Source organism: Pelodiscus sinensis, chromosome 31, assembly GCF_052426305.1.
Source record: "Pelodiscus sinensis isolate ZL-2025 chromosome 31, ASM5242630v1, whole genome shotgun sequence".
In the NCBI taxonomy this organism is placed as follows: Eukaryota; Metazoa; Chordata; order Testudines; family Trionychidae; genus Pelodiscus; species Pelodiscus sinensis.
The window spans coordinates 15,617,644-15,634,231 of NC_143082.1; the positions used below are offsets into that span (position 1 = coordinate 15,617,644).

Consider the following 16,588-nt stretch of genomic DNA (forward strand, 5'->3'; position numbering starts at 1 on the left):
GCACGGCCAACCCCCGATTATCACAACGTTCCCACCGATCCCTGCAAGACTTTACACTTCAACTTATCCAATCAACCATTACTTGTCCAGCTCCCTGAACACGATAGGGATGGACGTGGATTTGCACGCTGCTTTTCTTCCTCAAAGAGGAAACTTAGGGGGTTGCCCATCTGAAAATCTCAGATCTTTCTACAAACACCTGCAAAGCAGAGGAAAGACCCTCTAGTCAGGGGAATGGTGAGTTTTATTGGAAGGCAGGGACCATTATATTAAAAAAAAAAGTGCGCAAGCGGGCAGACTCCAGAGCTGCATACTAACTGGGAGATGAAAAGGGCTGAGGCCCTCCCGAAGTAAGCGCTGTCCCAGTGATTAATGGGGGTGAGAGAAGGGTGAAGCCCAACCCCTAGTAAACTACAAGATGGCAAAGTGATTTTAAGAACAACAGAGCAGTGTTCCTGGAGCAAACCAACCCAGATGAGCCAAGAAAACCACCCAGCACTGTTTTTAAAAGGCCTCTTTATTTTGAAAACCCACAATACAGTAAAATATGCCAAGAGCCAAGTGACCTCTTAAGAAAAAATGTCTAAATGACAGTGAGAATCTAACTTATTGCAGGGTCACAGTTGTGAGAGGTTCAAACATGTTTACATCTGCGTTTGCTCACCACACAATAACCCACTGAGACGATGAGGACAGTGGTAAGGAGAAACAGCCGAGCTACGTGATATCTATGAAGGGTTAAAAAAAGCCACCCTTGGGGAAAAAAATCTCTCAGTGCGTAATTTGAGGCACCTGAAGGGCCTGTTCTGAAAATCAGACCCCTTTTCAGATATGCCCGCCTCGAAACGGAAGTAGATAAAATTACTAGCTGCTTTGTTTAAAAAAAAAAAAAATGTTGGCCTACACTTGAAGGAAGTTTAACTGGATGGTCAAAAGGCAGTTTTGTAACTGACAAAGAGGCCGAGTAAAATCCACTTTGATCAAATACATGGAGCAAGTTATAAAACTTCATGCTGACCTTGTCCTGTACACACACACACACACACACACACCAGCCCCTCACTGCCATATGCATAAGACTCTGTACAGTTTCATACGCAGGAGATAATTGGGAATGAAGAAATCAAAGGATAAGTTGGTTACACTTCCAGGGGCTGATTTTTGGGCATGTTTTTGTTCTAATGACATAATAGGACTGTAGCAATTTTCCCAGCTTGGTTTCCGTGGCAGAGCGCCCTCCCAGATGCTCAAGGACTACGGGTCCCTGAAAACCTCCCCCGAGGCGCAGGATGTATGTTTGAGTCAATGTAAGGGGGGGGGGGGGGTTGCAGGGCCCCAGGTAGCGCTGACTGCGGATTGGAGCAGCACAGCTGTGGTCCAGGTTTACAGACTCAAGAGCGAACGGGCCCCAAGGACATTGTCCAGATTATTTTCTCACTCCCACTCCTTTGCAGACCAGGGGCGTCCGGACTGCTGCTCCCCTTGAAGAGACAGAGGCAGAGCCAACTTCCAAGACAGCTGCACACGGGCTGCTGGCACTCGCATTTCCTGGGGCCTTGCTGTAGGATGTGCGCCTGGGCACACCCTACCCACCCTCCATGGTGGAGCACACTGGAGGCCGACTGCTAGAGGGCGAGCTCCCGGCCCCCTTGCCTGCATTGTCCGTCTTGCGCCTCATCCTTCGGATTTGGAGCCCGAGCTTGAGACCAAGCGGCTGAGCCACCCTTACAGTCAACAGGCACAGCTGATCCCATGGAATTCTTTCTCCAGCTGGGCATTGGGCTAGGGCGTGCCAGCCCTCAGCAGGGACCTGGAAAATAAAAGGCCACACCATCTCATCCACTCCTGCCCTGGCACCAGCCTCCCTCTTTCCTGCACCCCCCATCCCACACCACCTTCCCAGGTTTGAAACAGTTTACACTGGCATAACGCAAAGCAATGCACTGGCTGCAATGATTTGAAAAACCCCATGGGTGGAGAGACCATATCCAAATTCCATTCAAAGTCTGGATTTTTTAACAACCTCCAATAGATACAGATAATTTCAAAGTGGTCTGCTGTTATCTAGGATTGCTTTCTTTCTTTCTTTCTTTCTTTCTTTCTTTCTTTCTTTCTTTCTTTCTTTCTTTCTTTCTTTCTTTCCATATGTCTGCCTAGTTAATTTGACAACCTTCCATCCTACCCCATCCCCTCCACCCTTCTATCCATCCTTCTCTGTATGGCTTCGTCTTCACTGTCAGGTTTTTGCGGAAGAGGAAATGCAAATGAAGCTCTCATTTGCATATCTCTTCCGATCCTTTTTGCGGAAGAGGTTTTTGTGGAAAAAAATGCAGTGTAGACAGGGGCATTTTGCGGGGAGAAAAAACACCTTTTGCGCAAGAGCCCGTCTTCCTCAAAAAATGAGGAATGTCTTTTCGTCCCTCAGTCAACAAATAAACAACGCGGCACCAAAAAGCAATGGCTGGTGCGCAAGAAACGAGGACTAGAAAGTATGCAGCGTGTATTATTATTGGATCCAAACTCCTTTTTAGCACCAGGCATTGTTTTCATAACTGTGTGAGAACAAACATCAGACATGCAGGGCAAAATTCTCTGGAGTAAGTTCTGAGTATTTATACAGTTGTTTAAAATTCTTTCCCGGGACTACTGGTGGCCGCTCTTTTGGAGTTGCTAAGAAACTCCCTGTCTGGTCACACTGTCAAAAGCAAGTGTCACTGCGATCAGCTACCTGCAGGAACTAGGCTGGGCTTTTGCTTGCAGTGGAATGTCTGTTTTGGGGGGCCACATGGAATGGCACAGGCAGAGTTTGCGATCTGACCCTCCTTACTCCTTGGACCCCAAAGGAAACCCTGCAAGGCAAGCCTGTGGATCAGGAATTTCCCTACATCCCCCCCTATGGGGGTGTATACCCCCCTGAATTTCTCCCCCCCCCCCAGTTTTGTGAACTATGGTGCCATACAGCCCACCTTCACCCTCACGGTGTCACCCCTCATCAGCCCTTGTAAATTCGAACACCCCCCCTAATTTGAATTCCTGGGGAGGCTACTGCTGTGGCTTGTTGAAGAAGTGGCTGTTTCTGGCTTGATGTTGGTGTCCCTTTGGAGAGGGGGAGGCTGTTGACTGACGCCCTGTGCTGATGGGAGCTTGAGAAAGAGACTCTTCAAAAGTTCCCCCGTGATGGTCACGGGCAGTTTTTTGTATCTCCAGCTTAACTCAGCCCAGGACAACCCAGCAGATCCTAGTAATGGAACGGATTGCCATGGCTTCTTCTGTGGAAAGATCCCACCAGAATTAGAACTGGGGCGTAACTGTTCCAGGCCCACATACCCGGGTACTTCCCATCTCTCACCTGCTATCCTGGGCATAAAGAGTCCAAACCTGATGATAAAAAAATAAAAGTAATTAACAAAACTAAAATAACTTGAGGACCCAGTTGGCTTTGCACCGTTTGGATCGCCTCCATGACTGGTGTGTGTGTGTGTGTGTGTGTGTGTGTGTGTGTGTGTGTGTGTGTGTGTGTGTGTGTGTGTCCACATGTGTGAAGCCTTGCCCTGTGTGTGTGTGTGTCCACATGTGTGAAGCCTTGCCCTGTGTGTGTGTGTGTGTGTGTGTGTGTGTCCACATGTGTGAAGCCTTGCCCTGGGTATAGCAGATCTTTACAATTGTTTAACACACAACTAATCATAGAATCCTAGAACGGGAAGGGACCTGGAGAGGTCATCAAGTCCAGTACCCTGCCCCCACAGCAGGACCAAGCACTGTCTAGACCAGTGGTTCCCAAAGTTTTCAGCATCACACCCCCCTTTTTGATTTTTGAGAAACTCTCTCACACACACCCCAAGAGCAGCAAAACTTGTTGAGCAAAACAAAACCAAGGAACTGACTGGGACGACGAAATACGAAATAGCAGGTTAGGAGGGATTAATGGGGTGAGGCTGGGTCACCTTGCGCCCTTCCTGGAATTTCTTCACGCCCCCCGTTTGGGATCCCATGGTCTAGACCATCCCTGAGAGGTGTCTGTTTAACCTGCTCTTAAATATCTCTAGAGATGGAGATTCCACAACCTCCTTAGGCAACTGATCCCAGTGCTTCAGCACCCTGACAGTGAGGACTTTTTTCCTAATGTCCAAACTAAACCTCCCTTGCTGCAATTGAAGCCCGTTATCTCAGATGGGTTCACTCCTGTTGCAATGCAGGTCTTTATTTGAAAAAAAAAAAAAAAAAAAAAGCAGCAGCTGTTGACGCATGTCTGTTTGCTTGTGATGTCATGTCGCTGTCATGCCTCTTGTCCTGGTTAACATAATAATGCTTGGACGGGGGGAGGCTGGGCCCCTGCTCAGGGCACCGGGTGTGCCTAGAACCGCATCTTCATTTTCAGTTGGGCAGGGAAACTAAGCACAGACATTTCCCAGCGTCTCCCCCTGGCCTGGCTCCTCGGAGGAGCTTTGCAAGTTGTTTAAAGCCAAATGATTTTCTTTGGGAAGAGACGCGCCGAGGCTATCGGCAAAGCCATTAGCTTCTGCAGGCAGCGACAGGCAGACAAAGGAGCGCGGGGAGAGAAATCGAAACGAGCGACAATGCGGAATAATGATAATTATACACGTTGTTGTCTCGGGGTCTCATTAAAGGCACCTCCTGGCTGCGAGCCTCGCCCGGCCGGGGTGGGGTCTGGTGGGGTCCGAGAGGGTAGAGACCAAGGAAAGTTTTGCCATTGACTTCAACAAGGCCAGGATTTCTCTGCCTTTTGTGTAGTCGCCTTGGGGCAGACCCCTGGCTAACAGAAATGTCCCCCCACCGTCTTGCCTAAAACCCGGGAAATCCCCCACCAGTTGAGCGTGTTTTAAGCCTATCAGATGGCAGGAGGGGGACAGGGCTGGAGTTAAAATGCCACATACAATTCTAACAGAGTGTCTGGGGGGACTGCTCGAATTCTCGCTAGCCACTGAGGACCAAGCACCTTCTAGCGTCCCTAGCATCTCCAGTGATGGAGACTCCACAACCTCCCTAGGCAATGTATTCCAGTGCATAACCCCCCTGACAGGAAGTTTTTCCTGATGTCCAACCTACACCTCCTTAGCTGCAATTTAAGCCCATTGCTTCTTGTCTCATCATCAGAGTCCCAGCAGAACAATTTTTCCCTCCTCCTTTTAGGGACTTGAAAACTACTATCATGTCCCCTCTGTCTTCTCCTTTTCAAACTAAACAAGCCCAGTCCTTTCAGTCTTCCTTCATAGGCCATGTTCTTTAGACCTTTCATCATTCTTGTTGCTCTTCTCTGGACCCTCTCCAGTTTCTCCACGTCTTTCTTGAAATGTGATGCTCAGAACTGGACACAACACTCCAATTGAGGGGTGTGTGTGTGTGTGTGTGTGTGTGTGTGTGTGTGTGTGTGTGTGTGTGTGTGTGTAAAATCTTCAATACATCTTCAATACAGGGAGAGTGGTAGATGGAAATCCCTAAGTGCAAAAAAAAAAATCCGCAGAGTAAAAAAATTGCTGAGTGCAAGACTAACTCTCCTCATATAACACAGGAGAAATAGGTTCATAGTTATGTACCATGTGGCACAGTAGCGCTTGTTTCTTTTTCCAAGGGAAGCTAATGGGTGTGTAAATCACTTGGGTCTTGGCGAGACAGCGCCTTAGGAAGGTTCACCTGCGCGCAATTTTCAGTCCTGTGTAGGGCGCGGATATCGGACAGCCTTCAAGTGTGGGTATTTTTTTAAAGGATTCATGGGACAGATCCCTGAATAATGGGAGAAGTCCAGGTTAAACACTCAAAAGCCCCCCAGTCCCTATTCGAGTCTGGATTTGTACCGACCCTCTGTTTATTGAAACATATTTACATGACAGCAGTTCATTGTGATTCCTTGGCTTCTGGTACATTTCATCCGCTGCTTAAAGTTTCATTTAAATCCGGCTGAATTTACAGGGCACTGAGCTAAATTTAGTCTTTGAGCCCTGCGATGTATATAAATCTGTTGCAGTCCCCTAAGTTACACTAGGGATGAAATTGACTTAGCGACTCCCTGGGTCTTTCTCTTCAGACAGTTAAAACACACGAAGTTAATGCGCTCTCGTGTGATTTGTTTATTTCATTATCTCCCTCTCTCGCTATCGAGTTTAAGGAACTGATCGATAGATTCACCATTATGTGATTCCTCGTCAATTTATTATTAGGAGCATTTGCATTTAGGGGGTATGCACTGAACTGCGGTTAACTAAACCATCTCTAGCTGAAAAAATAGTTAAAGAAATGGAGCTCATCGATTTGATTTTATTTTTAATCCCCGGTTTAAAATGTCTAAGAAAAATCATTCCGTTCTGATTCTATTCAATTACATTTAAATCTTTAAAAAAATAATGCCGGGGCTTGTTGGGAAAACAAGGAAGCCAAACGGTAAGAGACAGACATGAATTATGTATCAGAAGTGAATAGAATTATGGTTTGGAGCAAAGCGAGGGATTCATTGAACCGATGGAGACAGTCAAGTTGAGCACCAGATAGTTTACAAATGAATCCCGAACATGCATTTCTGTAAAAACCCAGATTCAACCTCGTTGCGAAAGATTCGGCGGGGACAAATAAGGAAGATTGAAATAGCGGTGACGCTTCCTTCTTTTTTTTCCCCAGGAATAAACCTTCACCTGAGCCGGGCTGACGTCATCAAGTGGCAGGGTTTGTTATCCTGGCCTGGGTTGTTCATTTGTACACAACTGCCATTTCTCTCCTCTTCCCTATCGATTCTTGCCCAACAGACAGAGACTAGGTCAGTCACTAAGAACAGTTCAGAAAAGGACAAAAGTATAAAGTAGTTTCCAAATGGCTTGGAGTAAAATGAAGATGTGTGTGTGTGTGTGTGTGTGTGTGTGTGTGTGTGTGTGTGTGTGTGTGTGTGTGTGTTCTCTCTGCATAGCCAAATGGCTTGGAGTAAAATGAAGATGTGTGTGTGTGTGTGTGTGTGTGTGTGTGTGTGTGTGTGTGTGTGTGTGTGTGTGTGTGTGTGTGTTCTCTCTGCATAGTCTCTGACAACAGACATACCTACAATCAAGCATATACATCTGGATATACAGACATACTGAAAGTTTTACCTGGCGTGGTTCGGTTCCTTAAGTCAATTAATTGTTATTTTTGGAAAATAACATGAAAATATCCAGGCTTTAAATCATTGCTGGGAGGAGGATGGGGAGGAGGGGGACTGGGAAGAGAGGACTCCGCTTGGGACCAGGTGAGGACCAGGTGAGACTCATGGCTACTGCAGCTCCAGTGGGCACAGCCAGGGGAAGGGTGCAGGTCCCCCGGCTGGGGCAGGTCCAGATTCATCTGCCTCCTGTGTGCGCCAGCCATAGTGAGGATGCAGCAAACTCTGCACTTTCCCCTCACCCCCTGACCAAGGGGAACAGCCGGCGGTGTTCCTCTAGGAATTGGGGGGAGGGAGGGAATTCAGGCCCCCTGCCCTCCCTAAAGGGGGAGTGGGAGGCTCAGGACTGGGGCAGTCTGGGTTGGGGGCACCCCCAGCCAGCCCCTTTCACCTTCCTGGTGGTTGTGTCTCTCTTCTGGATGGTTTCATGAGAAGCAGAACCGAACCCTGTCCTTGCTTTAGGTTATGATAGCTGCCTACCAAATGTGGTGGTCCTAGCTCTTACTGTTTAGGAGGAACTTAACAAACAATAGTCCAGCAGCCCCTTAAAGACTAACTAAACATGTAGTTGGTATCATGAGCTTTCGTGGGTGCAACCCACTTCTTCAGATGACGTCAGTAGTAAAAGTCCAGATCCAAGAATAAATAAGGGAAGTGGGGCAGGGGGAAAGAAAAAAAGAGGAAAAAACAAAAGAAAAAAAAGGAGTCTAGGAGGAGTTCTTGAACGGACAGACAGCCAAACTCTCTGGAATATATAGTAGATGTATAGTCTCTACCCCATTCACACCCCTGTGTCTAGCCTGCGATGATACCCGCACACACAAAATCTCGCATACACACCTAGCTAGAGAGACATAAGCATAATTTATGTTCTCTCTATAATCTCTCTCTAGATAGTCTATATGACTATAAATGCACAGAGCCACAATCCCACACCATCACCCACAGAGCTCTGCGTCTGACACACAATCTCTAGATGAAATAGCCTATGTAGAGTCTCTTGTGTATCGTACGATTGTGGCCACCCAAACTCGCCCATAAGCATCTAGTTCCATAGGGGCGCCCAGGGAGCCAGGCCGTTCTATATGGAGTTTCTCCCTATACACCCCACGCGACCCTCGTGCGGCGAAAGAGACAGAAGAAGGGGGCGGTTAGAAATACCGCGCACCTGCCTGGCTTGATTTTTAAACGGTTTTTTTTAAGCCAAGGCCCCTCATGTTTCTTGGCGCATAAATTAAGAGCAAGCGATTAGCGCGCCATCACATTTGCATCTGATTAGCATCACCACGAGGGTGATTTTACAGGCGAGCGCAGGCGGGGGCTGGAAGCGCAAACGAATTTCGATAGAGAAACACGCCGCGTCCGCAGCCCGCTTCGAGCGGGGGGTGTGAAAGCGGAGATCGGGTCTCTCTTTGTTCCCTCCCCCCTTTTTTGGTGTGTGTGTCGGGGGGGGTGAGGAGCTTGGGAGGCTGGTCACGTTCTGTAATTTCTGGCATTTCATCACTGATTGCACTTGTTTTAAATCGGGGGCAGAAAGACAAGGGGAATTGGGGGATTTGCTCCATCCCAGTTCAGATTAGTAACAACCCTGCCCCTCCCCATGTGTAAATTTGCCCCTCACCCAAACACCGTGCAGGGGTTCTGCGGTTGTGCTGTGCGCCTCGAGAAGCAAAAGACCCATTTGTCCGAACATCCTTACAAAGCCAGCACCATCTGTCTGGGGAGGGTGCTACCTGGAGGGTGGGGGGGAGGGAGACAGAGCCTCGCTAACTTTTTTTTAAAGGTACGTGTGTGTCTTTGTGTGTGTGTCTTTTTTGTGAATGTATGTGTGTGTTTGTGTGTCTTTGTGTATGTATGTGTGTCTGTGTGTGTGTGTCTTTCTTTGTGTATGTATGTGTGTCTTTGTGTGTGTCTCTGTGTGTCTTTGTGTGTGCATTTGTGTCTTTGTGTGTATGTGTTTGTGTGTCTGTGTGTATGTATGTGTGTCTTTTTTGTGTGTTTGTGTGTGTGTGTCTTTGTGTACGTATGTGTGTCTTTGTGTGTCTGTGTGCGCGTTTAGCTTGGGATCTCTGTCCTCCCCCCGGGGAGCATCCTTCGCAGGCAGCTCGCGGTAGCTCTGCACAAATACCCGAGCACACACCCGTCCCGGGGTACCACACTGGCACGTCTAAGGCAAATCCCCCAACCCCCTTCTCAATTAGAGCCCGTTTTACACGTCGGGAGCCCGGCGGAGAGCGGGGGGGGGCATTTCCAATAGTCACACTTGTCAAGGGGAACCATCTTTTAGCCCTCAGCTGCAGCAAATCCATGTGAACTCTGGGTGAACCAAGATTGGGGCCATAAATCATCCGTACAAAAGCCGGCTGCTGGCCGCGGCTGTCAGCCCCTTTAACGCTTTCACGGGCGCAGGAGGAAAGTTCGGATCATCTGTGTGGAACCCACCCGGGGGGGGGGGGAGACGAGGACTGGAGGGGGGGCGGAAGGAGGGGGGGCTATGCATCTAGGCGAAGCAAGAGGAGAGGGGATTTTCCAAACAAAGGGGGGTGCAGATTTTGATGGTGGAAGGGTTGGGGGGAGCATGATGCTGATTATGATGGTGGGGGGTTGTCTGTGGGGGGGGTGATGCAGATGATGGTGTGAGAGAGAGAGAGAGAGAGAGAGAGAGAGCAATATGCGAACAAACCCAGCCTCGTGACAGCCAAGCTGGGGGGGCCGGGGCAAGTGGCGAGAAGACACAAAAGCATTGATTGGTGGCAGGAAACAGGCACCGTAATGGATCTCAGGGACGGGGGGGAGGGTCCCTTTTGGGCGATGGAATCGATCGACTCGCGCTGAAAGGAATTGACAACACACATCGACGGGGCTGCTTGTGCGCCGGGTTCGTAATTTGGCCCTTTCCACCATTAGGTTCCAGTGTGAGCTGCCGTAACGGAGCCTTTTGTGTTTTGCAGCCCACCTCGCCTTCTTGCTAATAGAGGACCCTGGTCCTAGATAGATAGATCGATCGATAATACGGTGTATGTATGTAGATAGACGGACGGACAGCCAGCCAGCCAGCCAGATCTTTTCTTGTCTCCTCACTGACAAATCTTGGTTTCACTTCCCCCCATTACTGTTTTTTGTTTAATTTGCACAGTCATTGGGGTGCCTGTACTAGTCTCTCTTTTTAAGTCCTGATGTATGATTTATGGCATTTATGCAAAAAAGGCAACCCCTTGTCTGAAATTAACACAGCGCTGGAAGGGTTCGAAAGGAAAAAAAAGTTGAACGCGCGCACACACAAAATCCATGGTTGACTAATCTAAAATGACAAACTCCGTGATGGATCTAGTTTATGTTAATTCGCAATGCCCTCTCCTCCAGAATTTAACTGTAAGTTAATGTACACCGGAAACTCGAGCTCTACACGGGCTGCTAATGGGTTTAGGTATTAGCTAGTTCTAACGATGCATACAAATGTACTTGTCTCTGAGGGCTGCCCTAAGATTTATGACTCTTTTGCCTTCTGTAGCTGTAAACAAGGAGGGGGAAGGGGGGAGCTACAGTCTCTGCATCTCTTAGTGCATCAAGGAGTCTTGTGAAAAGCCCAGGTTCGAGGCGAGGAATCCCTAGCAAGTCTGCAACTTTTCCTAAAAAGCTCGAGTGGTGGGTTGTGTCTGTGTTATTTCTCTTGCCCACGCTTCAGTCGGGAGCAGAGCGGCTGCAACACACACACACGCACACGCACGACTACAGAAAGCCAAGCCGAGCTCCAACGCTCCTACCGCCAGGCGACTGCTGGATCCAGAACCCAAGCAGAAGAGGGGGGGGCGTGAGGCGGGGAGGGGGAAAAGTTTCGTGTGGGGGCGAAGAGACAAGCACGGCCGCGGAGCTCAGACGCCAACTTTGTTTTCGGCCCCCTCCGGTTAGGGCGCTGCTTGGTTGATGAAATGAGGCGGGGGCCAGCGCGCAGTGTGGAAGAGGATGTAACGATAAGCGGGGATGCTTGTCTTAAAAAGGCGACACTGTGCCGAAGGCAGCTGCACCGGCTCGCTTTCCTACAGGGAAGGCCAGAGAAACCTGCTCGCACGAGCGTGTGAACGCATTTGTAAACTAGCTCGAATCGCTCGTGTTTTGCTACTGGCGACGCCCGGGCGAGCTAGGAGGGCGCTGGGCACATTGCGCGCGGACAGCTGCCTCGTTGGGCTGCGCATCTGTAGAAGATTTACTAGAGGAAGAATAATTTTGTCGCAGGTACTTCGGGCGGGGGGCCACGAGGCGAGGGCGGCTGTATTTTAAAAATACACACGTGTGTGTCAAGTGCCCGTGTCCGATGTATGAGTCTGTTGTCATTCAGACTTTTTAAAACCAAATACGCTCCAGTGATGGGATGGGCACATCTTTTTCACGGTTGGCAAGACCCTCTCGGCGCCCGGTTGTGACTTTCGCTGTATGTGCGGTGTAACTAACAATCTTGCGCGGCCGTTCCGTGTATTTGTGTCACCGAAAAGCCAGCCTGGGTGTTATTTTCGACTCCTTGAAGCCCTGAAATATATTTCAGTGAAAGGGGGGGGGCTGAAGCAATGGTGCATGTGAGTTTCCATTTAAAATATTGTTTAGGTTTCACGTGCTGGTATTGTTTTTTTTACTGATTTTTCCCCGAATGAACTTTGTGTTTCGGCAGATTTACGATGCTGGGAGGCACATGAGAAAGTATATTTCACCACCAGGGAACTTAACCGTCAGGAAGCGAGATACAAATTAAAATCTGATCTTGGATATTCTCGAACCGAAAAATCCACCAGCATATTCCAGAAAGGGGGGGGGGGCATTTTACAATGAGATTCGCCTTGGTACACGCTATTCTTTTTATGCGCTGAATTAAAACATGAGGGGACAGTGCATCTGTGTATTTCTCCTTGGGCTGCTCCTACCCCAGGAGCGATCAAAGGGCGGCTTTTCCATCGAAATCGCCTCCGATTTGTGGAGGGGGGGGGGTGTATTGCAAATTGCTTAGCACGCAACTGCAGAGCGATTTCTCTTGTGTCGGTTTGTGTGTTTCTTTTGCATCACAATATTTGATTTCAGGATTTCAGCCACACATTGAGAACCGAACACATGAAAGAACTCAGCGCTTCCTAAACACACCGCCTGCCCGCCCGCTTCGGAGGGGGCAAACCTCCCTTCGATTGCTCTTTAAACCGCTTCTATTTTGCTCGCTGAAGAAAACACAACAAAACTTGGCCCAGAGAAAGCAGCTGAGTCTTTCTCCTGATTCGGAGGCCGCATGGCGGGGCTTACAATGTTCGCTTTGAGATTCATAAAATATTTAAAGCCGCAAGTCAGCCCTCTCCTATTTATAGCCGTGTATAATTCAACATTATCGTGTATTAATAAGCCAATAATGATAATCTCTATAGGAAACGCATGCTAGCGGTGCCGGGTTTTATGGCCGCCCTTATCCTTTCTACTGACCTTTGGCTCACCAGTATAATAACTCACTACAGAATGAGCAATTGTCTGGAGTGACTTAAATACCTCACCGTCTTCTCTTCGCTCCGGACACTTCCAGAGACGGGGGGTCTCTTGCTTCAGAGCAACCCGAGTCGGGAAGTCTCCTTTCTCTGATCTGGAGTACGGAGGAAGGGGGGGAAAAAAACGCTGGAGCAGTGGAATAATGCCACGCAACCGTGTGGACAGGGCGTCTATGTGATCCACAAATCCAAGCTCAGAGCTTAGTTAGTGATAGAAATGTAGCCGTGTTAGTCTGGGGTAGCTGAAGCAAAATGCAGGACAATGTAGCACTTTAAAGACTAACAAGATGGTTTATTAGATGATGAGCTTTCATGGGCCAGACCCACTTCCTCAGCTCAAATAGTGGAAGAAAATAGTCACAATCATATATACCAAAGGATACAATTAAAAAAAATGAACACATATGAAAAGGACAAATCACATTTCAGAACAGGAGGAGGATGCAGGGGGGGGGGGTATATATGGTTGTGACTATTTTCTTCCACTATTTGATCTGAGGAAGTGGGTCTGGCCCACGAAAGCTCATCATCTAATAAACCATCTTGTTAGTCTTTAAAGTGCTACATTGTCCTGCATTTTGCTTCAGCTTAGCTAGTGTCACCTCGATTTCCACACCAAAGGGTGTGGCATGGGCCTGGCCTTGGCAAGGATGTATTGGGATGAGGACTGGGAGCTCTGACAGTAAAAAAACATTATATTGAATAACCTGCTAATTCAGACCTCAGGGGCGAGTCTTTTATTGAGGGAGGGGAGACCCTGAAGTGTTTGTGCTGCTACATAATCCTTCTTCCTCCCAGCCCCTGTCCTTGAGCAAAGCTTCGGAGATGATGGAGACCTGTCCCCCTCCCCCTGAGGTGTTTATTCATTAAAGACCATTTTACAAAACTCCAATACACCGTAGTTGTGTTGCATTTGTTCATGGGCCTGTTGTCACAGTAAACACAGCGTCACGGATTCTCATAAGGGTATGTCTATTTGGCACGCTTCTTTCAGAATAAGCTATTCCTGAAGATATATTCCAAACTAGTTTATTTCTAAATGGAGCATCCATACTACAGAGAAGCTTCTAAATTAATCAGAGACAGGCTCCCATAATGTGGACACGCTCTCTCCATTTAGAACCCCAAGAGGCACTGGGAAGAAATTACTTGGGCTATATCCGCAATTTGCATATCTTTTCCCGCTTTTCTGTCAAAAGAGGCTTTCCCAAAATTTGGCGCATCTACACAGCACCACATTTCAGAAAAACCCGCTCTTTTGACACATCCCTTCTTCCTTGGAGAACAAGGTTTACAGGGATGGCGAAAAAGCGCGTCTGCTGTTCCAAAAAATTTTTCATAAAAGTGGATGCATTCCTTGGATGCAGAATTGCTTTTCCAGGATACCTCCAGTATCCCAGAAATGCATTGCAGTCTAGACATAGCCTAGAAAAGAATGGCCCTGATGAGGAGCTATTGCGAAAGAACAGCAATGGAGCGTCCACACTGCAGCAATTTCGAAATAGCTATTTTGGAAGAGGAGTTATTCCTCCTAGAATGAGGTTTATAGAAGTTGGAATAAACCATCCCTTATTTCTATGTTATTTCCAAATAACAGAATTCCTGTGTAGACACTCAGATTGTTATTTCAGTATAACGCTGCTGTGTAGACGCAATCTAGGAAGATCACAGTTTGTGCATAGTTTATGTCCTTTGGATGCATTACTTTCTTTTTAACCCCTTGCCCCAGGAATTTAGGAGCCTGTGGGAGTTGGTTTTAGGGTAATATCCAAACCGTGTATTTATGGTAGGCAGTGGAGTGGGGTGTTTTTATGCATGTAATTTATGAAGGGATGATAAATAAAAAGGAGGCTAGTCTCCTCCCCCCCACACATACCCCAAAACACTAGCTGTGCCCTAAGTATTCCCCCGAGAACTGGTTCTGGTGTTAAATCGGGGAGCCACCTTGTGATGTGAAGTGGCACATGCCTTCAGAGCAGGATCTGCGTGGGAGCTAAGCAGCAAGAAGGCATGGCGAGGGTACCTCCCGTAACCAGTTTTGGCACAGAAGAAATAAAGAAAAGAAAGGGAAACGCACACTCCGCACATTGGAATTCCACACACAAGGAGAATCCCAAAGGTGATTCCCTGGCCTTTTCCTCCATCACCTTTGGAGAGGTAAATAACCCAGGCGCTCTTCCCCTCCCACACAGCCCCACACAAGGATCAAGTCATTAGAACATCCAGGGCAGGTCTGAGGCATCTGTGGAAACAGATGTGGGAAACCAACCAACCTCATTGGACACACTGTATTGATCAGACCCCACCGAGGCAGGGAGATACCAGGGACCAATTTCTAAGGCTCATCCTATTCTGCTCCACTGAAGTTACTTTTAATCGACGGGCACTGAAGCCCCCTCTGCTATGGTCCCTATGGGAGAAATAACCCAATACCAATGTGTGCCAATACATCCGCTATACAACAGGGTTTCAAATCTAGTGCGTCTACACAGCAGGGCTGAGCTCGAAATAAGCTGTGCAAATGGAGCTACTGTCCGTTGCGTAGCTCATTTTGAAACAGCTTACTTCGAGTTTTGGTGCTGTCTACGCAGCCCTTATTTCGAAATTGAGCACTCTTCCTCTGACTCCCCTTCCTCCGCATACAATGAGGCTTCCAGGAGTTGGAGTAAGAAGTCCTCCAGCTTGACAGTATTTCGACATCATTTTGAAATAACCACCGGCTGGGTAGACCTGGACTCGGTTATTTCGAAATAACGCTCCTTCTTTTGAAATAATGGTGCTGTGTCGATGTACCCCTAGGAGTGCACACAGCCTAACAGTTTCCGATCCTCTGTCGTGTGAAAACCCCCAATGCCCCCGGTTGCACGGTGCCAGGGTCATGTCTGCTGTTTGCTAATAACAGCCTGTGGGTTTGCTAATGCGAGGCCGTCGCTCTCCCCAGGATATTAGGAATGCAAAATTGAAGGAAAAACATGGATTCGGATTTTATGTGTGGCAAAGCAAATTCATTAGGTCTGCACCGTGAAGAAGTTGAAGATAAAGGCGGGGGTGGGGGGGGCAGTTTTTAAAGTCCCACCCAGCCCAGGGGTCATGAAAAGGAAGTGGTATTGGAGGAAGCTGTTATTTTACAAACTAAATTGTATCATCTAAGCCAGGGGTGTCCGACCTTTGTAAGCACCAGATCACTCTTTCAATGTAAGTGCAATGTCATATCTACCTCAAACCCAAATAGCTTTACCCCGCTTCCTTCCCGCTTCTTCTCCAAGGGCTCACCCTGCTCACTCCGTCCCTCTTCCTCCTCCATCCTCACTCACCTTCACCAGGCGGGGGTTGGGGTGCAGGCTCAAGGGGTTTGGAGTGTGGAGGGGCTCTGGGCTTAGCCCAGGGTGCGGGACTGGGGTCCAGGAGGGGATTCAAGGTGCAAGCTCTGGGAAGGACTCACGTCTGGGGCAGAAAGTTGTGTGCAGGAGGAGGTTCCGGGCTGGTACAGGGGTTCAGGAAGCCGGCTCTGGCTGGGCACCGTTTAACTAAGATGGCTTCTGGGTGGTGGAACAGTGGGGTTAAGGCAGGGTAACTCCTGCCCTGGCCCTGCACCACTGCTGAAAGCAACTGGCATGTAAAGCAATGGCTCCATAAGAACATAAGAACGGCCATACTGGGTCAGACCAAAGGCCCATCTAGCCCAGTATCCTGTCTGCTGACAGTGGCCAATAATAAATGCACCAGAAGGAGGGAACACAACACGTAATCCTAACATGATCCCTCCCCTGTCTCCCACTTCCAGAGAAACAGAAGCTACAGACACCATTCCTACCCATCCTGGCTAACAGCCAGTGATGGGCCTAACCTCCATGAATCTATCCAGCTCTTTTTTGAACCCTGTTAAAGTTCTAGCCCTTCACCACATCCTCTGGCAAGGAGTTCCACAGGTTGACTG

General features: G+C 48.4%; 1 protein-coding gene across 10 annotated transcripts in view; it reads right to left on the reverse strand.

Moving 5' to 3' along the window:
• Positions 1–499: 499 nt before the first annotated feature.
• The window catches only part of LOC102445588 (homeobox protein Hox-C4), a 99,871-nt gene continuing 83,782 nt past the window's right edge, over positions 500–16,588 (reverse strand). For 9 of the 10 annotated variants that reach the window (XR_003090634.3, XR_003090636.3, XR_012896600.2 and 6 more), the window contains 2 exons: positions 3,350–3,378; positions 500–1,810 (listed from right to left, as the gene is read on the reverse strand). The gene's annotated coding sequence lies outside the window, so the exon portion shown is untranslated. The remainder of the gene's footprint in view (positions 1,811–3,349; positions 3,379–16,588) is intronic. The other variant, XM_075901642.2, reaches the window with a different exon arrangement.